Raw genomic sequence first — 25,934 nt, forward strand, 5'->3', positions numbered from 1 at the left:
CATCTACCGTCATCACCCCCCAAGTCCATCTCCTCAGGGCCGCTCTCAGGCCATTCTCTGCACAGATTCTGTTTGTGTTTGGGATTTCCTCGACCCAGGTGCAGGACCTTGCACCTTCTTGAACTTCATGAGGTTCACCAGACCCACCTCCCAAGCATGTCCAGGGCCATCTGGATGGCATCCCTTTCCTCCAGTGTATCAACTGCGCCACAGAGCCAGGGGTTGTCTGGAAATTTGCTGAGAGTGCCTTCAATCCCACTGTCCTTGTCACTTAACAAAAATGTTAAACAGTACTGGTCCAAATACCAATCCCTGAGGAAACACCTTGTCACTGAACTCCTCTTGGACACTGAGACATTGACTGCAACGCTTTGAGTACAACAGTCCAGACAATTCTTTATTCACTGGGTAGCCTATACATCAAATCTATGTCCTCCCAGTTTAGAAACAAGAATGTCATTCAAGTCCAGTGCTTTGCACAAGTCCAGGTAGATCATGTTGGTTGCTCTTCCCTTTCCCATCAGTGTTGCAATTCTGTCATGAAAGGTCACCAGATTTGTCAAGCACAATGCTTTTAGTGAAGTCATGTTGACTGTCACCACTCATCTCCTTATTTAGCATGTGCCTTGGCATCATTTCTGGGAAGATGGGCTCCGTGATCTTGCTGAGCACAGAGGTAAGACTGACTTCAAAATACTACATCCAGATCTAGTTCTAGTTCTAGGTACAACATTAATGTTTTTCAGCTAGGCCAAGAATATTCCTTTATAGTGAATTTTCCAGTAAAAGGAAACCATGAATTCTTTATGACAGGAGGGATGATTCTGTGAGTGCTGGATGCTTTAGTGTTTGAAGGGAGGACATACAGGAGGAATGGTGGACGAGATACATGTAGCCATCTACAAAAGACCCATGTACAATACAAGCTGGGATTTCTGTGTGTGTTTTATTTATTTATGTATTTCTCCTGGACTTCCTTACTTCCCTTTTTAAGAATGGGGCTTATGTTTTCTTTTTTCTAGTCAGTGAGATCCTCACCAGACTGACACAACTTTTCAAGTATGAGATGCATGGTGAGTTAAACTCTTTATCTACCAGCTTCCTTAGGACCCAGCAAAAGACCTCATCAGATCCCACGGACTTGTGCACCTTCAGGTTCCTTAAATTATCTTGAACCCCTTTTTCCTAAAGTATATCCCATTATTACAGAAGACCTTTCTGAGGCCCAGTCTTGAGACTTTGGTTCTGCAAGAATGATTTCACAAACCATATTATTTTGATTTAAAATCTCTAAAGACATAATAGGCCTTAATTTTTCAAATATTTTAATTATTCTTTTTTTCCACAAGAATGAATTTAAAAAGGAGAAAAGGCATGCATTAAACAGGACTTATGATTAGAATTTTAAATGCAAATTTGTTAACAAAAAGTAAATAAAACCCCCACAAAAATCCCAGCTTGTATTGCACATGTCTCTTTTGTAGATGGCTAAACATATCTCATCTACCTGTATTCCTCCTTTATGTCCTCCCTTCAAAAACTGAGGCATCCAGCACTCACAGAATCATCTTCCTGTCGTAAACCATTGATTGTTTCCTTTTACTGTGTGATATGGTGTCTAGAACTAGAACTAGATCTGGATGCAATATTTTAAAAAGTGAGATCATTAGATTTACACTGTGGTTTCATGTGTTTTCTCTTCTGTTACTAATAATCCCTCACATTTTTGGCATTTATTGGTCAGATGAACTGAACATAAAACTGATGGTTTCAAAGTACTAACACTTTAAAGCAATAATTCTGAGACTCTTCTTTGATGTTAATAATTTCAGGTCACTCACTCTGTATGTACAGCTAGGCTTAGATTTCCTTATATAATTTACTGATCATTTATCAGTGTTTGTCTTATAATTTTACCACTGTCATTCAATATCACAAGGCCTTGTGCAACTTTGTCACCTTTGTTACTCCTTTTTCTAGACTGATAGTTGCCTAGATCACTCTTTGAGTCCCTTTCAAAATTTTTTTGTCAAAACAAAAAAGCTAATGTCAGCTAGCTCTGACACTAGCTACATCTGGTAGATTTTGTGTGAGCTTCTATTCCTCTAATGATCAGGTTTTAGGATCCAATTGCTCAAAAATTAATGTTGCATTCATCTTCTGCTGACAGGCATTCTGAAAAAAAATTCTTCATGGCTGGTGATGCTTCTCTCAGATTCAGGGCATACCTTGCTGGCACCAGCTAATTTTTCGGTTGCAAGAATTTGCTCTGGTTTGTCATATTTACCACAAAACAAGGTTGGATGGGTATCTGGGTCTCTGTTGCAAGGGCACCCTCTGTGACAAGAGGTCAGGTGCTGCCCTTTGCTGGACACAGATGCTTCCAGCATCTTGTTCTAGTTCTAGTTGGCTCCAACAGACCCACCAAAGGGCCCCAGCTGAGCCCCATATCCAGACTGGAAAAGTGTATTTAAGAAAGGACAAAAGATCCTGGATAGGCAGAGGGCAACATAGACACAAAAGGAGTGAGAAACAGCAGCAGGAAAACCCAGATCAAAGGAGGAGGAAGAGGAGGAGGAGATGCAAATGGCAGCAGCCTGTTCACTGCAGATTGTGAAGAACTGCCCTGGATATTCTTGACAGGAGCCGTGGCCTGTGAACAGCACATTCTGGAGCCAAGGAAAACCATGAAGAAGAAAGAGCAGAATCAAAAAACGGTTAGGTGCTAACTACAATTTGTATTCCCTTTGTACAGCTTGGAGCAGGTCTGTGGAGGGTAAGGGAATCTGGACTGAAGATGTGAAGTTGACTCTGAGAAAGGAAACAGGAAAGATGAGATTTTAATGTTTGTGTCTTTGATTTTGTTTGCATTTTTCTACCAAAAATATTAATTTTAATTGTCAATACATGCACTTTCTCTAAGTCAAGTCTGTTTTGCCCGTGAGAGTAACTGAGAAACAATAGCCCTTCTTTACCTTGACATATGAGCTTGCTTTCTCATTCATAGTCTTCTTTTTTTTCCTGTCCCACCCCACTGAAGCAGAAGTGAGAGAGAGGAAATGGATGGGAGTTTTGCTGCTAGCCAAGATTAGCCCACTACAATTTCTCTAAAACTTATGATTTACCTGGCTTAGAACGAAAACTCTTTAGTAAAATACTTCTGTATTTAACGGGCAGCTATTGCTTTGAAATAGACTGTAAATTTATTTAAGCAATCCTGTTTTCCTCATCTTTGGTGATTTTTGCCCTTCTTCTTCCCCTTTCCCCTCAAGCATCTCAAGCAGGACTGATAGATATGAGGATCATGAGCAGTTTGGATCACACTTGTACTGTGTAAGCAGGGAGCCTCCCTTGTCTGAAATTGATGCTGGTTATGAGTTTGAGACTTTTTGCAATACAATAATGTGTATCTCCTGCTCCATTTGGGAAACAAGCACAACATATTTTCATGGCACCTAATTACAGAGGTGCATAAACACTCAATGTGGGACTGGGCCAGGTGCTTCATCCTGCTAAAGTCTCAAAGTGTTTTGACTTTAGATGTTACATAATGCAAACATTGAAGGGTAATGTCAGAAGTCTTTGTAGGAACAGGTAACAACAAAAGACCTGATATTGTGTTTACAATATTCTCACCCTTTAAGAACATGGAGGGGTTTTTATTAATTATTTGCACTTCGGTTTCATACAATAGAAATAGTTGAACAATCTTATTTTGAATGTTTACACAAAGTTTGAAAAGGGAATTAGGTAAAATACTAGATAACTGCTCTGTAGATAGTTAAATATAATGTTTAAAAATGTGATAACATTCCTATTAAATCAACTTATTTATAATGTAACTGTCTTATGAAATCGTACTAGGGACGTAGCAAATTAACATAGATGGTGTACATTTTTTACACAAGATTTTTCATTTATTTCCCATTTAAAGTGGCAAAATTTGTCAGCATCATTTCATGCATTTGGAAAACTGTTCTTTCAGCTGTAAATATATGTACAATATACTATGGGAATTGAATGCATGCTTTTAAGACTGACTTCTTCCTCTGAACCAACTAGACAATGTTTCTGAAGTGTACATTTCATCAAATAAGAAAATCAACCAGCTGGAATAATCTAAATGTTGCCTAGAAGCACATGCTTACAAAAGGCAGCTAATATAATGAAGATCCTCACAGTGAAAGATGGTTATAATAGTTCCTTCAATTTACCCTTTTTTTTTTTGTATTTAATTTTTCCTGCACTCACATTTTTTTCTGTTTCATTTCATGTACATTCTTCAACTTTTTGAGCTCTTCAGACACTGAAACACGAGAAGAGATTAAAATTATTTAAGATTCAGCCATTAACCATACAGTAAGGTTTCACAGGTTCTTGTCCTAGAAATGAAATGTTAGCTGTCTCTTGTCAGTTAGTCTTTGATGTTTTACACACATACACAGAATAATAAAGAGGTATTGATTGACTTCTGTAGAGGTTAACCTTAAGATTTGTTACACTGAGCAGCGAGCACTGACTTAGTCAAGCCAAGGAAGGTGAATCAATCTCTTATTTTCATCAAAATACCAATACATTTACAGATAGGTATAGAATTTACTTATAAACATATTTGGAGTTCATTTTTGTAATTACTGAAAATCAAGATGTGAGAATATAACATCTTCTTCTATTGAATTCTTATGCACTAGTGAATGACTTGACAATAATGAATTCCGTCTCATGGAAACTGAGCATTTTTGTGTGATGATCGCCCAAAAGTATAGCTTTATGTCCTTTGGAAGAGAAAAAGGTGAAACTTACCACAATAATTTATAGTCTTTACATTCTCTTATGTTTTCTACTGAAGCATGAGGTTAGTCAGAAACAGACAAACAAGAAACAGCTACATTAAAGGACGACAGGCATAGTCTTTTTTTTAAAAAAAAATCTTATTTAAAAGAAGATCGTGTATCTGGGTAAGAAGTAAGTTAAATAACATTCTGAAAGTCATTCTAAGCCTAATAATTAAAAAAAAAGAACAACAACAACAAAAAAAACCCCACAAACTAGGTTTCTCTGTATTTATTTTCATTCATCTTATATTTGCTTCAATCAGTTCATTCAATTTGTAAAGGCAATTTTCTGCAACAAAGCCAGTGGAACTGGAGTAAAAGTTCTCATCATCTTTAGAAATGTTCAACTTAATTTCTATATATATGAGAAAGTTTTAACATTTTAATAAAATTTGAAATCAGCATTACAAGTCCTTATATCTCTCTTTTACCAAGTCTTTCTTCTCCAGGAGTTATGATGGAGTCACAAGGAGTTCTGCCAGTACAAGTCTGTAGTGCTTAGGCCCCTAGGTTGAGATCCTAGCTGAGAAACTCTCAACTCAGGGCAGAGCTCCAGCCAATTCTCCCATCTTCTTGGTGAACATGCCATAGTCATGAAACTGATGTCTGCAACAACAGCAGCTACTGGCTGGTATATACTGAGAAAAATAATTGGGAATTAGCTAGGAAGGCAAGTGGACAGTACATCCCTCACCTCCAGATACAAAACACTTGAGGAATCTAGCAATCCATAAACTCTCTGAACACACCTCTCCTCTTGATCACCCTTACATCAGAGCATTTCCCCCTGGTCTCACTGTGCTTGGGATCTCTCCCAGTTACCTACCACCATGTAGTGAGGAGGTACCTTTATTTCTTCCCCACTCAAAGTGTCAGCCTGTAAAATGATAAAATTTGAGTGACTGGAACTTCTTTATGAGGGCAGAATTGTCCTTTTTTACTTTTTATAAAGTCATTAAGGGAAGTATAAATCCTCCTTAAATGTAAAGTTTGAATTGAAGCTTGAATATTTCTAAATCTCTTGCACTTTAGTTTTTAAAGCAGAGAGATGCCAAAGCATGGACTGGACTCTGAAGATCTTTACACTACTTTCTGGAGTATGCAGATATACCTGTTTACCACAGACTTAATAATACAATATTTTACCAATGTTTTTTAATTTCCCACTATTGCTGAAGAATAGGCCAGAAGACTAAGGAGAAAAAAAATCTAAAAGTATAAAACCTGAAGTCTGTTACTTGGTTATTTGATTTGACCATCTACTAAAATCAAAGAAGTAGGGGACCTAATTCATTTCCTTCTTTCAACAGAAAGGAGAGATTGGATAAGAAAAGGAAAACATTTGTGTTATTTCCCTTTGAATAGAGATTGTTCTACCTCCTTTATTTTTTCAACAGAGCTCCTGATAGGATCTTCATCTCACAATGCCTTGGCACAATCAGGATTTTATCAGGAAATTATTATCTGTCCTTTTGGACTATGGCTACATATTTTGTTTACTCTGGGCTTGCTGACTTAAGGGGTAACATGAAAAAAAATATCATCTTCCAAGAATTTCTTAATTTTAAAAGTTTCCCATCCTACATCCTTTCAGTGTCTTGAAAACTGAAATATCTTAACTCTCAAAAAACAGTTGAGATGGCATGAATTAAATAATTGTTGTTCATTTTTACATCAACCTGGAAATTCTTAATCATTTTAATAGTGAATTAATGCAAAATTCTAAAAAATAATTTTTTTAATTTTTTTTTCCTTTTTTTTAATATGAAGACTTTTGATAGATTCTAAAATTGCTTAAGTTTGTGTTTATGCTAACAAAAATATTGTAACTGTTTTGACAAGATAGCATTTCTAAAACAGAGGGATTTTTTTTTTTAAATTAGGAGAAACACAAATGATCTCTTGAGCAAAGGAACAATATGCCAGCTGGGTGGTGTGATGGGGCTTCTGTTGTCAGAGAAAGGTTAGAAGAATGAGAGATAGTATGAAGACAGACAGATAACATTTGATAGGTTACACTGCTCCCAAGAAACAGTATAAAACTGTAGATGAACACAAAATATTTACAAGTTATTTATTACATGTTGTTGCCTATCTTCAGCACATTCTTCTGCACTTCCATTTTTCTTTTTCTCTTTTATTTTGCATTTCCAGCCATTTCTTTCTCTCCCTACACCTTCTTTCTTGTTCCGTTTCACTTCTGTCCTCCTATTCTCGCTATTCTTGTCCTAGCTCTCAGTCTCCATTTATTCATCTATACTTCAATTTCCAATACAATACTTCATGAATTCCACTTTTAAAATAGAAAAAAAATCACCCAGTGGAAATGTTTGTGCAAATGTTACAAAGGTAGCTAAAAAAAAAAAATCAAAGAAAAATTCTAAAAGGAGATTAATTTGAAATTTTATTTCTTGAGGGTCTTACTCATGTGTATTGAAGGCTTTGAAGTGTCAACATTTTTTGTTGTAGTACCATAGCTAGTGGGTGCAAGTATCCAGTTGGATCCCAAGGAGAAAAGATTAACCTTTTCAACCTGAGCCTTAAACCCACCAGTGACTTACATTATCCTACAGCAAAAAAAGAAAAATGTGCAAAGTCATTGCTTTGGAAGTGCTTCTGGTGGGCAGAGAGAAATTGCCTGTTATTACTTGTTCTTAGACCCTAAACTCTCTCTCACCTTTTAATGTTGAGAAAAAACATTCTACATATATGCAGTTTACATATATATATATACACACACACACATACACACACACACATATATATATACACACATATATATATATATAAAATCTTTTTTCTAATACAAATATTAACATAGACATACTTAATCACAAAGTCATGCATAAACTGTGTCTTTAGGATTACTAGTGTTTTACTATTTCTGAGATGGAAAAAATGCTTCAGCATTATAAAAAATCCCTGCTCAAATACATGTATCATTAGTTCCTAGCTATAAGTAAATATCTAAAATATGTGACCACTATTCATTAAAGACATAGTATAAGTGACCTTACTGATAGACATAAATTTCAGAGTAAAAATAAAATGTTGTCTGTGCATCCATTCTATGCACATTAAATGTAATGTTTTTTTCTGAGATTTTAGTTAGATCTTGTAAGATCTTCAAGAAACAGTCAATGTAATCTGCATTTCCTGAAGGTTTTAAGATTTCATTGTCTGCAAGTGCCCCTCTGCACTTGCTTCTCTCTTCCTCCACCCCACTTTGTTCATGTCTCAGGAAAAGTGTACTTCAGCCTTCACTGACCATAAACACATAAAACTGACACATGGTCAACAGTATTTTAGGGCCTACATGAATATTCAGCTTGCTTTTTTTTTTTTTTTTTAACTTCTAAAAGAGCTGTTTTTCTATCGCTCCATGGCCATCTTAGTATCATTCATGCAAAGCAAGAAAGACAGGGAAGATCCTAACATCCAGGATTTTCTTCTCTTCTTTGACAGGCAGTAATGCTGTTCCTAAGTGCTGCCACTATTCACCCACGGAAAGGAATCTTTTCCAACCTGCATAACTGTCAAAAACGGACACATTTGAATGAGCTCTGTATAGGCTGAGGACTGAAATATCAAAGCAGCATTATTTACACATCCTACCAGAAAACACTGGTCCTCGGCTCCCCTCGCCCTTGTCTCCTGCTTAGTTTAACCCCAGGCCAAACAGCATGGCTTACTAATTGTGGAATGCTGTTTTGAATACAGGGTTCAAATAGCAAATTTAAACTGCAGATTTAATCTTCCGAGAACTGTTGAGATGTATGTAATTTTCTTCCACAAAAGCTGAACAAAGAGAGGGTATAACATTATGATTGTGTAAATCTTCTTTCAACACCTCCATTGTACAAAGTGTAGACTCAGTGATTGAATAGCAACAAACAAAAGTCTTTCTTCAATTAAACTCCAGTGACTCACACACAGAAGGCTTCATCTAACATATCTACTATAATAAGATTCCTCCTTTAAGGTAAAGTGCTTTTGTTTTAAAACATGTTTGTAATAATGCCTGAAAAAACCAACATGCTAAAGATCAGATATCTGTTTTGTTCTGATTCATCCCTTTAAAGAAAAGTCAGAATTTTACACTGGAGTGGGTTAAATGTAACTATAGAATTATACAAAGAAAAAAATAAATCTGATTAAAAGTAGCATGGATTTTTTCTGGTATCACATGAATATCCATCACAATTCAGCACCTATAATCAATTGATATACAGTAGGTAAATGATAGTCTGTAAGTTAAAAAGTGTTTCAACAGTGGTAGCTGGGGGAGGGGAGGAAGTCAGTATACTTCCAGTTTCAACAATTGCACAAATTTAGTGGAGGCCTAAAATAACTTTCAGATGAGAAGCAGACATATTTTATAGTAAGAAAATGTGTAAGATATTAATTGTTCGGCAACATTCAAAGGTAGGGGGACATCAGTATTCATTCTTAGCTATTAAATATAATAAATATAGCTATTCTGTAACAGAAACATTAACCTGTTGCATAAAAAACATGGTGTGGGATGTTATCCTTGAGGCCTTAATGTACCACATTCTTTCACATATAGGCATGCAAATCTTCACAGAGGCAGTGCAGAACTTCTTCAGTTTTAAGAGCTATTTTGTTAAAATTGGACAGGTGAGTCAGATTTTCCCTCACATGAAAAGATGAGGGGGCGAAGTGTGTAACTCTTGTGCTTATGTGGCAGTGCTGCAAGATTTATACCCATGGATTGAAAAGATAGAAAACAGGCTGACCTCAAACATATGCAAATAAAAATTGAATCATCTGGAGTATTTTTGATATACATATGTGATAGTGGGGAAGTTTGGGCCTGTATAACAAAATGAGGTTAATGTTAAATGGATACTAATGCTTCCCTTTTTTTATTGCCTTTTATTTATTTAATTCATGTCACTTGGGAATATGGTTTAGGGGTGGTTGGGGTGATGCTAGATTGACAGTTGGACTACAGGATCTTGGAGGTCCCTTCAAATCTTGATGCTTCAATGAATCTATGGTTCAATCTTGCTGTGAATTAATAAATTTACATATTTTTAGAAGCAAAACTTGGAAGATAATGGCTTTGTTTTCAATTTGATGCCTTGAAGGTGTAAGAGGAGTGGAGATCAGGGATCAGTTCAGATCTAATAAAGGCTCAGATTTTTTAAGGCCGAAGTATTGGATTCTGGACTCCATAATAATGGTCTAGAATACCTTTGTCTCCTAGGTGAAAAAACAATGACTCAAAGCTCCTCCTGGCTTGCTTCTTTCCAAGAAACAGAGGGGACTTTCCTGTCTCCTATGCTGAAATACTAGCCTAGTATTGCAGCATATCCTAAGGCACAGTTGGGCATAACAAGCCTCCTATTGCCATGGATGGCGAAAGATCTAAGAAGAATCAAATGGTGGAAATTTTGTCTCATTATTGTGGGCAAGGAAAGCCCCCTTTCTGTTCTTGATTTTAACTGCTTTTATTGAATTGTAACTGCCAAAATATTTTCAGGGTTCTGCAGGTGTAACTGGTCTGCTTTTTTCCATTGCCAGTGCCACTCAGTTCCCTTATAGCCTTTCCAGTCATCTCTACAACCAGGTATGGGACCCACCTGGGAAGACACACATTCATTTGTCTTGTTCCTCCCTCTGTGGAAAAGACTGAGCTAAATATAGACTTTTCCATCTACAACTCAACATTGCTATTATGTATGACAATTTTTGTCCAGGAGAATAAAGTACTGTGTCTCCAAAGGTTATCCCTTTTGTTCTGCATAGAGGGACTACACAATAAAAACAGTCTTCTTTTCAAAGGACACCACACAGGTGTCCCTCATGCTTGTTTTATTTTTTTGGTCACATAGTCACTATCACCATAGGCGGCACAAATGATTTCTCTTTTCCTTTGCACTGACTGCTTTTGGAATCAGTCTGTGAGTGTCTTCTGCAGTATTTAAATGATGCTGTCTTTCCAGAAGCTCTTTTCAAGCCCTGTTCCCCCTTACTGATTTATAGGTCATGCTCTGATGAACAGAGTTCCAAATGAAATGGAGTTCAACCAGTAGTAGATCAAGGTGTGCTACAGCTAGACAATAAGTATTCTATTATTTTATTATTTATTTTGCTCTTCTTTTATTTGTGAAAGGATATGTTTGAATAAAAGCCATAGCAATAAATGTGCAATTGTTATGTCAGTAAGTTTCAGGTTAATATTTTCCTATTCTCTGAATCATCGCAAAATGTTTACTGTTCCCATTCTATTGCTGTCTGTAAAGCTTCTGGCAGCCCTAGCTATGTACTTACAATAGAATAAAATATTTATTTTTAAAATTCATTTTCTTCTTTCATCTCTGAAAGGGAAAAAAATTAAAGACCTTTCTTATTTAAAGTCTCATTGAGATAAAAATGATACAGTTTATTCCAATGAGGGAACATATTCTGTGGAAGAAAATTGAAAAGCAATTGGTGCTATTTTATTTACAGAGTTCCAACAACATTATTCCTCTTAGTCCTTGAGGAAGTAATATACTCTCACCCTTAAAACGCTGTAAGTAGTCGATAATCCATTATTACAGTAAGCCGTACACTCTCACAGTAATTATCTAATAACCCCTTATAAAAGACCGTAGCTTCCTAATCTGTTTATAATTATCATTTCAATGATCCTGTGCATTAATGTCTGACCTTCAGCAACTCTGACCTGATCTTAATTAGCTGTAATATCAAATCATCACTATATAAGAAACTAGCCATGACCAAATGAATGAACCCCAGGTACAGCTAATTTCTGGAGCAATTATCTTTTCATGTAGGGAGATTTAAATGATTATCTGCACAATTTCACACAGTTTTATGTAATTCTGCGACATTATAAATTCTGTTTTAAATCATATTTCAAAGGCATGGCTGTGCAGACTGGCTTCATATAGTACACTAAGCTATCAGGATTGTATATCATACTACCAGTGTATAGGAGTAGATGATTTTTTGTGTCATTATTTTCAATTACGCAAAGTATATTTCACAAAGTGATAAATTGTAGCTGAAATATATAAATATGTGCCAAGGTAGTTTAGGGGCTAGTGACATCCAGTATAAATTGTATGTCATTTTAAAGTAATGTTACATTATATTAAAATACTGTAAGTAATTGATAATACCATATGTGTTAAAGCAAGATTAGAAAATTCTAAAATGTATATTGGTAATATACATGCAGTATTTACAATGCATTTGAAGCTGAGTATCATTTATCACTTTTAAAAAGCTACTGTATAAAAAATGAGAATACCACAGAAAATACTTGAAGCTGCTGTTTAACACACAATTATGCAGTACTAAGGGCATAGAACTATTTAATGTGTTATTAAAATACCCAGGCTTCTGATTTATAGTTTAATCTGACTGGAACATAACACAAACCTTCCTGCCGCCCCAGCCATTTACCTCATGCTTTTCTACACATACACAAACATACACACACCAGTGGGAAAATTCAGTCTTACATATAAACCAAGTAATTTAGGACTCAGAAGACAGTTCTACAAGCAGTACAAGGGTGTGCCACATTAGTGCATTTTTGAATAATTCATCCCTGTAAAAACACAGTAAGTATTTGTTCTAGGTTTTTTAGGGACACATTTTTTGCATAGGAAAAAAAAAAAAAAGTATAGAACAGCCTTTTAATTTAAAAAATTGCAAGACAGTTGGATGAAGGATTTCACCAATTGTATTATTAGCTGCCCTTTCCTAACACAATTTATCAAAGTTAAACATGGAACCTTCTTTCTCAGAGCTTTTTCAAATGCTAACACTTCCTACCCATAAGCCAAAACATTTGTCCTACAGCCATCAGATGAAGATAGCAGCCTGATGAGGGTGATTGATTTGAAAGGTAATTTGAATGGAAGATGTTGTGTACATCCTCTTAGTGATGCCACAATGACAGCTCAGACAACCTTTCTGTGATATATCACCCAGGAAAGCAGTAAAGAGTAAATTTAACAAGTGGCATTGCCTTCTTATCACATATTTTCTTTTCTTCTAATTTAGTAACTTCATTCTATATTGTGTCTAGTTATTTATAAATATCAAAGAGAGTGAGCAGATGTCTTGTCTTACCTTTTATTTAAGTCAACCCTTCAGTAAGTGATGTATAAATCAGACAATTAACATCCACAAGCTAAATGAACTAAGAAAATAATTCTTAGAAATTATCAAAAAGCGAAGGCAAGGAAATCCTAGCCTTCTTTCTGATCAAATGGAACCATCTGTTATCCTCTTTACAGGACCATTTATTTTCTTTTTCACTTCCTTTCCATATACACATATATTTAATTCCTTCGATATACTTAAAATCAACCGTGCGCTTTATAGGTCCTGGCAATTTTCTCCTTTACACTTTCAGCATAATATCTGTCTGTGCTTATATCAAGCACTGAATAGTTTAAATCATTATATAAACTTCAGCCATTTTACAGGTTGAGGTTTTTCAAAAGTTCAATGAATTAGTTTTATAGAAAATTAAGTATTTGCTTTAAAATTGCTGGTATATATATCTTCTTGAAATATTATCATCTTCTCTAAAATTCTTTTCTGTTTTAGATCTTCTGTCCAGCATTTCATTTTCATATCTTATAGCTGAGATGCACACATGGACACTTCAGGAGGCTTAAAATCAAAATCAAATTCCTCTTTTCTTCAAAAGAAAGTAAGTTACATTTTAATCAAACACATTTTACGAGAATAAAGATTTCCTTCTTTTACACCTTCAATAATTTTAGTGTGAAATCTTGCTTTTTACCCCCATACATTTCACTTTATAAAGTAATTTAGTAAAAGCTTATATGAATTTTATGACATTCACTCATGGATTTTAGAAGAGAGAATATGAGCAAGTGCACCATCTAATCAGCAAGAGCTGAAAATATTAAATTTGTGTAGGAGAAAAAGGCATTCAGGCTTTTCTGTATGGATTACATTTACTTTGGAAAAGAAGTAGGTACCTCGAAACCCGACTTTCTTCCACAAACCCACACGCATACAGACAAGCCTTTCATCTCCTTTTTCTGGAGAATATCAAGCCAGAGGGTTTTTGGTCTTAATTGCAATTACAGTCTGATATATCTCACATGAAGCCCAGTGCTTACACATTGAAAACTCTTCTGGCATATTAACCTAAGTATTTATTAATCTGTTTGTCAGAAAACTGGTATGTAAGAAAGGATGATAAAAAATTTATAATAAAGATATTGTTAGAGGTAAACAAATAAACAGAAATGAGCTGGAAAATAATGAGACAGATCTTGCCCAAGTCCAAAAAAACTCATTGGTTCTTAGAGTTACCAAGCTTGGAAGCACTTTGAAAGAGGGATCACACATTTTTCCATGTTTACTCAGTGCCTGGTATAACAGAAAGCCAGACAGCAATGACAGGTCACAAAATGACCAGTAGAAATATGTAAAACAAAATACTGTAGAAATATGAAACATCCAATTTGCATTACAAATGAGTGATATAATGGCTTAATGAAACTGATCTTTGGTTTCAGCAAAATGCTAAGGACCTTGTAATGGTGACCTATAGGCACAAGGCAAAATCATTTGGGACTATCTAGAAAGTATACATGCGTGAAAGGGAACTCATTTCTCTCACGAAATTGTGTTTTTGGGAGCTGATGAAGAGTGAGTCTATAGGCAACATTTGGCATAGCTCATATTTGACAATGACTAGTCTGCCTCAATTAATGTAAGGGCTTCCTAGATTATTGAATAAATGGTCTGTACACCAGACACATGCCTGCTACTCTAGACTGAGTGTGGGTCTGGCTCATAAAAGTTTAGGTCTAGTACCAGTCAAGCATGTGATTTAAAGTGCTCCCAGCAGTGAGGATGTCTGTGATTTCAGGGTACAAAGACTGTGTTCATTTCATTATTTGTAGTTCTTTGTCTAGAGGCAGAGGAGGAATTTAACTTCATGGAGGTACTTTTCCAGGAGTGCAGAAGTTACAGAAAAGGTTTTCATAGCAGCTTCAGGCAGAACCTAGAACAGTGGGGTTTAGTCCCTATTAGAATTTTTTTTTTTTTTTTTTGAGTGAAACAATGCTGAAGATTTGCTTTTAAGCATAGAAAGGAAACAGACATCTGAGAGTTTTACTGGGTTTGTATTTCTAGTTTGGCTTTTGTTTTTTAAATTACTTAACAAGGTCTGTCATACCTCAGAAATTTAAACTCAGGTGAGCTTGTTTCAAAACTGTGGAAAACAGTTTTTGAAACATCTTAACATTGTTTTTAGGTATTTCCCCAAAGGCTGCAGCCTTCCTTTTGAATTGAGGTTTTACTGAGATGAAAAGAAATTCTCTCTCATTGATCCCCATAGGAAAGGCATTTGTCTTTGAACTCTATTTTTAGAGATGTTTTAACACATATTTACACTTGGGGGGATATGGATAAATGTAGTTTTGTTTAAAATTAACATGTTTTTGTTTACTTTATAGGCAGGTAGAGTTCAGATTTTGTACATGAACTCAGCTAACATATACACCTCCTGAGAGCCAGTATTTCCTTTGAAGAATTTCTTTCTCACCTGCATGCTCCACCCTGCTGGGCTAAGCGTGGCAGATAGGGAAGAAAGTTTTTCCTTGTGTTATTATTACACCTCAGAAGTATCATTCGAAATAAGGCTTCTGAAATTGCTAAGAGATGTGCTAAATTCAATTTTTCATTCATTTTACATCTGTCAACCACTAACTTTGTAGAATGAGCCTTTTACTTTTACAGTGGAACAATGTAAAAGGTTTTGACCAACTTCTATGGATCATCTTAATAGTTTCAAGATTCAGTGTTTTTATTAAGTTTTTATCCAATTCTTCTGAAAGCTTATTAGCTGCATACCATATCTACAGATTGAATTAAAAGAGCTATACCATTTTGTGACCCCTCTTTCATACTGCTCTGATAGGAAAGTGAACCAGGCTATAAATTTTTAAGCTTTACTTGTTGAACAGTAGGACTGAACTTTCATACCTAAGACTTATCTTTAAAGGAAAGGCAAAGTTTATCATGTAAGATCTTAACATGTCAGGTATGCCAGCACAATTTCCTCAGTGGAATCCTTTTGCTTGTGATAGGAGATATTTCCTGGGAGGTAGTTCCCTCCATGTGCACAGCCTACAGTTAGATTCCTCATAACTTCAGGATATATTTACATGGAAACCTTCTTTTGTAATATGCTGCAGGTGTGAATTTAATGCATCCTTTCTAGTCAGGAGTAATTTGCCATGTCAGCAACTATTAACACACTGTGAGATTAAAGTAGACAAAGAGATCCTTGCAGACTGTGAGATCCACATGGAAGTCATCTATTGTGTGATTCAGATGCCTTTCACTGTGTACAAATGAGCTTTCATAGTACAGGTTTCATATGCTGACAGCAAGTATATGTGGCCTCTGCCATTAAGTTTACGTGCATAAACACAGAGAATCCCACTGTTGTGTGATAAAGGCCAGAATGTCTTAAGTGAATTAAAAACTATCTGCAAGTTAATCTAGGACAGTAGTATTAAGTCTTGCTTTTCACTGCAAAATTATTCCTCTTAGCAAAGGAGGGAGAGAGGAAATGATTTTTAGAACATCAATCTCACTTCTACTCCATTTGTTATTCTAGATTAATAAAATACTTCCTACTATTTCCTAATCATGTTCATGGTCTTGCAGCTCTGTGACCAAAGCTGCATTTAGGCCTATGTAATTCATCACTCTTTGGTCTTTTTGGTAGTCTATTTTCTTCTCTTCCATCCTTCTGCAGCACCTATGAACAGCAGCAGTTCACTCTTACACCTTATTTTGTCAAGGCAATAAGTCCCTTTTCTTTAACTTTTCATCAGTTGTACTTTCCATTCTCCCAATTCCTGTAGCAGTCTCTTCTGTATTTTATTGGTGTAATTCATCTTCAAAATTGACAATTGGTATAATATATTGTATCCAGAAATAGCTTGTCTAATACATCAAAATATTATATTTGTACAGAAAAGAAAAATCAATAGTTCAAATTTCAATTGCTATCCCATTTCTGCTTTGTCTATCTCTGAGATCAACTGATTCTTTTTAGATTAGATTGCATATTGCTTTTATTATCATTTTATTTTCTCTTTTGTGTTAAAACATTAATGTCAGTATGAAGATACTCTGTCCCAGGCCTGATTCCTGGACATCTAGCAACTTCTGCCCAGGTTCTAATTCTACACATTACTATCTCTGCTTTCATTGAAGTATTCACTGCACATCACAATAACAAGACCTCTCTCCTGTGCAGGATTGATTAAACATGTTTTTCAAGAATGTTTGTCAATATGCAAATTTAGGAAGTTACTCACAAGCCACTTTGAAGTTAATAGAGTGATATTTGAGTATGTCAAATTCAGCTCACATGTGTCTGACTGTAGTTAAATGCCAAAGATATTCAATATCAATTCTCATTTTTACACTTTGTCTTACTGCAGGAGGGAATTAGTAAAAATCTGAATCATGAGACTTCCCAACTGCTAAGATGGAAATCATAAAGTAAAAGTTCTGTAGATGTGCAATAGAAACTGATGTCAGTAGTGAAACATCAGAAAGAGAAGGAGCAAGCCAGCCTTTGGGCTTCCACCAGTAAGAGACAGGTAGTAAAACAGAAGTGAATCATGTTTACTTACTGGCAGCCATGAACCTAGTGCCTTCTTCAAAGATTTGTATGGTCACCTGTTCTTTCAGGCTTGCCAGGTGCACAGTCTTCACTGATGGCATTTTTTTGCCCCCTAACTATTTTGATTTATGGTATCTTCCATTATTTCAAACTATGTTTTTGAGAAACTGTTTTCAGATTTTTTTTCACCTTAATTTCTTCTACACTTGATCTCCTGAATATTCTGGTCCTCCAAGATTTTTTCCCCTCCTTTCCACTTTTTAACACTGCTGTTTCTGTTTACCTTGCACATCTCCCATTCTGCTGCAGAGTAGCAACTGCCAGCTGATGAATTGTAGCTGCAATGCCAAGCTGTGCTCACAGTGGTACCAAAGGTCACAAAAATTACCAAATCACTGATTCAATGAAACAATCAGGTTGGGAAAGACCTCTGAGATCATTGAGTCTAACCAATGACCAAAGATCATCATATCAACTAAACCATGGCAATTAGTGCCATGACCAGTCTTTCCTCAAACACTTCCAGGACGACTCCACTACCTCCCTGGGTAGTCCATCCCCATTTCTGATCATTCTTTGAAAAAATTCTTTCTGATGTCCAACCTAAACCTTCCCTAGCACAGCTTAGGACTTTGTCCTCTCGTCCAGTCTTGTTACCTGGGAAAAGAGACTGACCCTCACCTGGCTACACCCTCCTTACAGGTTCTTGTAGAGAGTGATAAGGTATCCCCCTTGAACTCCTCCACACAAGCCCAGCCCCTTCAGCTGCTCATTAGACCACCAGCTTCATTGCTCTCCTCTAGACCACTCCAGCACCTTGATATCTTCCTGAATTGAGAGGCCCAGAAGTGTATACAGGACTCAAGGTGTGACCACACCAGCAGTCACAGTGCTGAGGAATATAGTACAGTGTAGTATAGTAGTGTACTGGTATCTCTGTATAAAGGTATTCTCACAATTCACTCCGATTTGGTGAACTAAAGCTGCTGTAGGAACAACTGGAAATTTTACTGACACAAGGGTGCCTGTTTCTGGTTGAAGGACATTCTCTGAATGCAGCTCTCAAACACTGTCAATGTGCATTAATAAACTAATGAACTGACCATGCCTCTGTGTTGTTATAGCAATAAGAAACAATGAACAAATCCTGCTTGAAATTTGTTCAATAAAAATGGAAAACTGAAACTACCCATTTACATCAAGAATATTTTAAAATATGTATGCATTTGGGAAAGTATTTCCTCTTGTATTTTGTAGTTATTGAACTAATGAATGAATGTATTTCCTTTACTAATTAATAAATTGTCATCTGTTTGGCCTGATAGCAGAGTCACTTCTAATATGACACTGGAGAAGAGTCTGTTCCACACCAACATTCAATCTACGAGCACTTTTGCTGTAGATGGTATCTGGAAAACATGGAGGTAAATGTCATGAGGAAGGGCTGATGGAAGGGGTGGGAAGGGGGAGCTTTAATGAAATGACCTCTTTTGTTCCTGTATTTGTACTAAATACGCCTGGATATAAAGTAAACTAGGAAAAAAAGTTCACATTGACTAGTGAATAATCATGCCAAATTAAAATAGGACTTTGAAATACAAATTTTTTGTTCATTTTGATTGAAGCTCATAACTTCTGTAGAGATTTTATTGAGTAAATGAAAGAGAATCAAGAAGAATCAAGACAGAAATAATTCTGTGGTTCATATGAGCATACTGTACACTACGTTAAATATTTTTTTTTTATTTTTGTTTTTTAAAGCACTAAAACAAAAGTAGATCAGTAGGACAGGAAATGCATTTTACAGGTGATGTGTGCTGCACATACAGCTGCATAATATTTATGTGTCCACTATTTGCTTATCCTATGTAATGAAAACCTGCTGAAGTCTCAGATTATCAAAATAGGAAAAGCTTCTGTATAATATGAAAAGTAAATTTCAATCTACATTGTTCCCTGTGTATTTCTTGTAAAGATTTCCATTGAGGGATAAAAGAAGCATGCAGGATCTTGTCAACACCGAGTGTTAACAATGACTCAAGAACTCAGTCTAACATTAATTAAAAACAAAACAAGACAAAACAAACCTAGATTGATGAGATACAGAAGACATTGGCAGCTATGGAAGTGTCTCCTATGTTCTAGGGTAGTTGTATGATACCAATGTTAGAGGCATTTCTATTGACTCCCTAGAGGATTAAGCATGTTCTTCCAAAGGTTTGCTTAAGATGTATTTAATAGGTTACATTTGATTTTTTTAAGGTGTAGAAAATCAAATATGGATTTAAAGAAATCCATATTCATACAGATGCCAATCAGTTAACTTATGTCTCCATAAAGCTGCATGAAAGATTTAAAATTATTCTCCAGGGAATTCCTTTTAAGTTAAATTCCATAGTTTCATATATGTGTTTTATGACAGTTTCACATAGGCCCCATCACTTGGTCTTTACACAAAAATGAATACAATCTCTACTTTGTGCATATTCTTTACTGTTTATTTTTATTTTTAAGTCAGATTGAATGTAATATATTAAAAACACTTTAATCATTTAGTTATAAGAATTCACTCAATAGATTTTTTCCCCTCTTTTTAATAGGACTTTCTGAACAGAGTTCTTTTGATCTCCTTGACTGCTTTCTATATTGTAAGTCTAATCCTATATTTAAACATTTTCCTACATTTCATCAAACACTCTGATTTAAATTTTCCTTAATCTAGCTAGTCATATTAATCTACTCCTTCACTCCATATTGTAAAGCATGTCATTTCCTTTTAAAAATAAATAAAAATAAAAGTGGCTAATGAAAATGACTACTACAACATATTTGAAAATACTCCACAATTTAGCATCACAAAAAGTGAACATTTAAGAATTCTAAATGCCACCCTAATTAAAGGAACCTTCCTTTTAAATGTGCTTTTTTTCACATGCATAAGAGGCCTTATTCAAATGAAGGGGAAGACCTTTCACATACATGAGGCTATAATAGAGAGCTTAGCATAACTTCTACCTGATTTTCAATGCAAATGGCAGAGGAGAAGTTAGTGTGTTGATGCAGATTATGGTTTATCCTTCTCACACACCACAGAATTCTTCACGCTCTGGAAATATTTTGCTTATCAGTGAGAAGCAATGATCAACACCTCGCACCCCCAATCCCAGAGAGACTCAGAAAGTGAGATCATCAATATTCAGATACAGTCAGATTCTCATGGTTCCAGACTATTAATTTGCTCCTAAACTGAAGGTTTACTGTACAATTCGCAGTATAAACATTTTACTGCTACATATCAAATATCAGAGTGATTAAAAGGCAATTTAACAATGTTAGGTTGCTGAAAAGTGGCAGACAATTGGTATTTATATGCATTATATGCAAGGAGACTGCTCCTTTTACTCTCCATTGAAAAAATTTAGTACTGTAATTTTCACTTGTTCAAAAAGCAGAGTGTAGAAAGAGATTTCTATGCCTGATATGGCAACTCTTCTCAAATGATTATTATTATTATTATTCTCAAACTTAACAAGTGCATATATTTTTCACAATCCCTTAGTCAGTTCCTGTATTTACTTTCTACAAAAGCTTAAAGTCACTGCTCATGTCCCACAGAGGTTCTCCTTTCTGAGAGAACAGGCACTATTTATGACATGACAGAGGAAAGAAGCGAGCTACGCACCACAACCCAGAACCCAATTTATTTGGATTAGCATGCCTGACAGTGCAGGAGCAGTGGCATAGTTGAAGAGGGGAAGTATATGTTTGGTGTGCTGTTTTCATGAGGCTTTCTAACCATCTTGCTGGACTCATGTAGCTCTAGCATATCTTTGAAAGAAGTGAAAAAGAAATCAAACAAACAAACAAACAAATCATCTTCACTCTTCAGGACAAAAATTTGCCCCTTTCTGCTGATGTCAGTCTTCTCTAGAAAAGCATGGTGGGTTTTGAGGTATACCTTTGCTTAGGATGTCACAGTGATGGCATTGCTATTTTTAGCATTCATTCAAGTATTTCTTCCCCTGAGGGGAAAGTCTTAAGAAATTAATAATGGAGATCATTCTGCAATAGACTTCTTACATGTTTCTGTTCTAGCTTTGTATGTAGCTTTGTGGTGGGCTGATATAAGGAATAATAACCAAGTGTTAATAAACCTATTAAAAGTAGACATCTTCTACAACTAGCCTGCCACCAGGATATTCCATCTGGATAGCAAATCCTCTTTCAAGTTTTCCCAGAAGACAAAGCTGGGTCTTGGAAATAACTAGAGAAGAGAAGAGCACTATTTTCCAGCTCCTCCAGAATGCAAAAGCAGAGTTTTTGTTTTCAAAAGTTTAAAATAAAATATTCCAAGAGCTTCAGTACTTTTATCAAAACATGGAATTTGAAATTATTCAAAGCAGGGCTCTATGTATTCTGTTTGAAAAGCAGAGATTTTGTTTAGTCAGTAATTTAAATGAGGAGAAAATTGTTTAGTCAACAGTTTTCATGGTGGCTATGAAATTTCTGATATTCCAAAGGCTCACTTGGAAGGGGTCCAGAAGAACTCTAACTTGCAATTTGGCATATTCAGTAAAGGTCATGGAGACTCTGTTTTGTGTAACAGTGGTGTGAAGTCAATTAATATATTTTTCCATCTCAGGTGCATCAGACACATGGTCTAGAAGGTCATGAAATTGTGTCCAGGAAAATATCGACAGGGTGCGTAGACTTTCCCCCCCATATGGCTGAACCTAACACTTTGGTGGTTTCTTCTAAATAGAGACCTTACTGCTGTGCTTTCTGTCTGCGATACTCCAGTGACACTGGATTGCTGTCCTCCCATGGTATGCCAGTTAATGACCTAGCATCTTTTGGATGTTAGAGGTGACTTCAGTTCACTGCAATCTCCTTGGTGAAAAATTTTGTTTTACTGTAATCCAAGTGCCTCAATTCCTCTGGATTTCCAGACACCACTGAAATATTGGTTGCTTTTTTCCTATTTGTCCTACTGCCTCTGAAGTTGCTGAGAGGAAAATTGTGTCAGTGATGGTCTCTTCTGACAATCCTGCTCTAGGTAACCTGTGATATCTACAAGGTCTTTATCGTATGTCTTCACATAGTTTTTATACGGTTCTGGAAGATTGGTTTTCCTCACACCTAAAGCTTCTTACAAACAAACTGAAGATAATTTGCCTACACAGCTGAAGAATGCAATTTTTCTGGGAAATGTCTAGTATGTACCTATAAAGTGTTGAGTGGTTTTTCATGATGGTTAATTTTATTTGTGCTGCCATCTTTAACAATGTGAAAACACATCTGAAGTAGCAGATCCATCCTATCCATCTTCTATTTTGCATCTTACCATTGGTAGCTTTAATACAACTTTACAAATTTGCTGAATGCTAAATGAGATCAGGCTAGGATGAAAATAAAACTGAAAGACAGCACTGAGAATGCTTTTTGATCGATTTAAATATCTAGAGAAATAGTTCTGGATATCAGAGAAGCAATCTCTGGATCAGCTAATTGCATTAGATTTTTAAATGGTTCTATGTACATTCAAACTGGCAAAGGCTCTTAAAAATCATTATTTATGCCCTTCTATAAATTCTTAGAAATGCATTGCAAAATAGTCATGTCAAGTAGTAGAGCAACATAGTTAAGATCAAAGTCTCTGCAGATTTCTCTGAGAACAGAACATGTCCCTTTAATTTTGCAACTTTCTTTATGTGCAGTGGGCTTGTTCCTAGAAGTGCTGTCACTTCATGTATGGACCAAGCAAGCACTTAAAATAAATACTAAAATATATCTATCCCAAATCATTAAGACAAGGTTTAAAGAGTCTTAAAAATGCACCATTTTGTAAAGACAGCTAAGAGGATTTTCAGTGAGTATTAAAAATGTTGCACAAACCCAAGACTCAAACAATCATCCCCATTCTTTGCCCCACTTGTAAGTGTAATTGATTCTTTTTAGTAGGCCTGTGGACTCTTCAGCTGATGTCCTGGCCCACTAGTCATAATGGAAATTATTTTCCAAAATATTTTTAAGAAACAGAAGAAAATACAAAAGAAATGAAAAAAAACTCCCACCATTTAAAATTAAATGAAATTTAATAAAATTTAAAATTTCATTAATTTTCACATAATGAAAGGAAAGATTAGAGTTATGAACAACATGGGGAAATAGAGCATAAAAGACCTGAGTATTTATAAATGGGTTTCTGAGGTAAGAATGTAAGAGTACAGTACTTAAGACTCTCACTCAGTGGATGTAAGTTAGATACCTGTCCTTAAAACTCAGCCAAAACCAAGACAATACCGTTGCCTCACCTAACTCCTAGGATTTTGCAGGGGATGAGCAGCTGGTTGTGGGTTTCAAGCTGGTTTCTTCATTTATGACCAAAGGCCTGAGTCCTGCCCTCAGGTCATGTATATAATGATCATCTATTAAAACATGCAAGGATAGCCCTAGGCACTGGTCTGCAAGACCATTTTTATAGACAAAATACTAGAGTTCCTATGTATGACATCTTCATGCATTCACAAGCACTCCAGGAAAATAACTTTCAGTGAGGTAAGATTTAGAGTACACAAATGCTATTTCAATCTTTGCTTTCCTGACTTCTCTAAGAAGTCACAGAACTGTAGAACCATAGAATATCCTGAAGGGACCTATAAGGATCATCAAAATTCAGGTCCTGAATAGGATATCCCAAGAATCACACCATGAGTCTGCGAGTGTTGCCCAAACACTTCTTGAACCTTGCCAGGTTTCATCCTGTGACTGCTTCCCTGGTGACCTCATTCCAGGGCCCAACCATCTACTGAGTGAAGTGGGATGTGAAACCTTGCTATGCTTTATATATGCAATATCATTCCATAACTGTCAGCCACAGTGATTATTGTACCCTACTTAAAAGAAAAATACTGTCTTTAAAAAGACATATCAGTATAATACTGCCATTGGACAGTAGAACCTATTCACTGACTCTGGGTTTAATTTTTTTTTCAGGAACTTCGTCACATCCACATATGGTTCTTAGTGCAGCATTCTACATTTGGATTTTCAATTTAGCTGAAGGATCTATAAAAGCTTGTGTTGCTCCAAAACTCCCAGTTGACCACAGAGAAAAGGCAGCCCAGGAGTATCAATTATACTTGTCAACTGTAATTTACACTTTCTAAAGGACCTGGCAGATCTCTTCTTTCCAGATGCTATAATAGGAATAACGTATGCAGTAAGCTGAAAAATTAATCTTAATAATATTGTTCTTCAGTAATATTTTTCATTCTGATGGAATGCCAAAAAGATTCAGATGTTACACGGAAAAATCTGTTTGAATATCATTTGTAGAGTGCCTCAAACAGAGCCAGGGAGAGAGAAAAAAAGGTGGTCAAATAGCTGGAGCTCTGAAAAGCTGAAATAATTCTGAAAATTGCCATTGTTTTTATCATCCTCTCATTCATCTTGTATGTTTTTCTATCTCAATCTGTTGTTTGTTCTTAGTTCAGTTTGCAAGCCATTGCGGGTAAGAACAGCGACAGTGCTCTATGCTTGCCTGGCCTGATGGGAACACACGTTTTATGTTCCTCATGCATATAGAGACTGAGGTTAAATAACAAAGCAGTTTAGCATGCAGTCTGGCAGGCTACCCTCTCCAGCAAGAGGATATGCTCTTGTACCACTCCAGCTGACATGGCTTCAGCATTGTTTTACAAAGACATGGCTTACCAGTATCCTGAATTTCTCTTGAAATTTTCTTGCCCATGTCCTGATCAGACATGTTCTGGACAAGCCTATGAGAAGTAAAGGAACTTTAACCACAGGGTATGTAGCTGGGAGCAGATTTTGCTAATGACTCCTGCAGATTTATTACTAACAAGGCAGATGTATCGGCAAGACTGAGTGATTCCTTGGTCATGGAATTTAACTCTTGTTACTAACATATTCTGGAATGCCAACTTTTAATTTGTAAATATTATGTTCCTAGCCCCCATGGTAGGGTCTAGAAAGCCAGTTTCAAATCTGTGGTGTTTTCAATTTTGTTAACAACAAGCATATTATTTTATAAAATATAATAATAATAAAAGTAATATTTTCTGCCTACCTTACTCTCAGTCATCTCTCCAGGTTGCAGCTTCCTATCTCCTTTTTCCCACAAGAGGGAGTGAAATTTTATTACATAGCTGGTGTTTCCAGCACTGCTGGTCCAAGAGTAGGACAATGGTAGGGAAGAATGCTGACAAGTGACTATGGAAATACTTGAGGTAAATGGCATATGAGAAAACAGCTGCAGGAAAATTCAAATAATTATATTCTTAAAAATTAAGAGAACTAGTGAGTGAAGAGGAGGTTAAAGACAAGTTCAGAGATGGTTTTCTTTAGCAGTATTTTAGGTCCTAAAACTTTCCTACAGTCCAAGAAATCCAAAA

At 35.9% G+C, this 25,934-nt stretch overlaps 1 long non-coding RNA gene across 1 annotated transcript; it reads left to right on the forward strand.

Moving 5' to 3' along the window:
- The first annotated feature begins 8,383 nt into the window (after positions 1 to 8,383).
- On the forward strand, positions 8,384 to 25,606 carry LOC111925408 (uncharacterized). The gene is made up of 8 exons (XR_015288785.1): positions 8,384 to 8,817; positions 9,406 to 9,476; positions 10,848 to 10,906; positions 13,437 to 13,542; positions 18,843 to 18,941; positions 20,118 to 20,165; positions 22,160 to 22,218; positions 24,514 to 25,606. It is a non-coding gene; the product is annotated as an uncharacterized LOC111925408 (long non-coding RNA).
- The last annotated feature ends 328 nt before the right edge of the window (positions 25,607 to 25,934 follow it).

Source organism: Cyanistes caeruleus, chromosome 1 (assembly GCF_971803275.1).
Source record: "Cyanistes caeruleus chromosome 1, bCyaCae1.hap1.1, whole genome shotgun sequence".
Lineage (NCBI taxonomy): Eukaryota > Metazoa > Chordata > Aves > Passeriformes > Paridae > Cyanistes > Cyanistes caeruleus.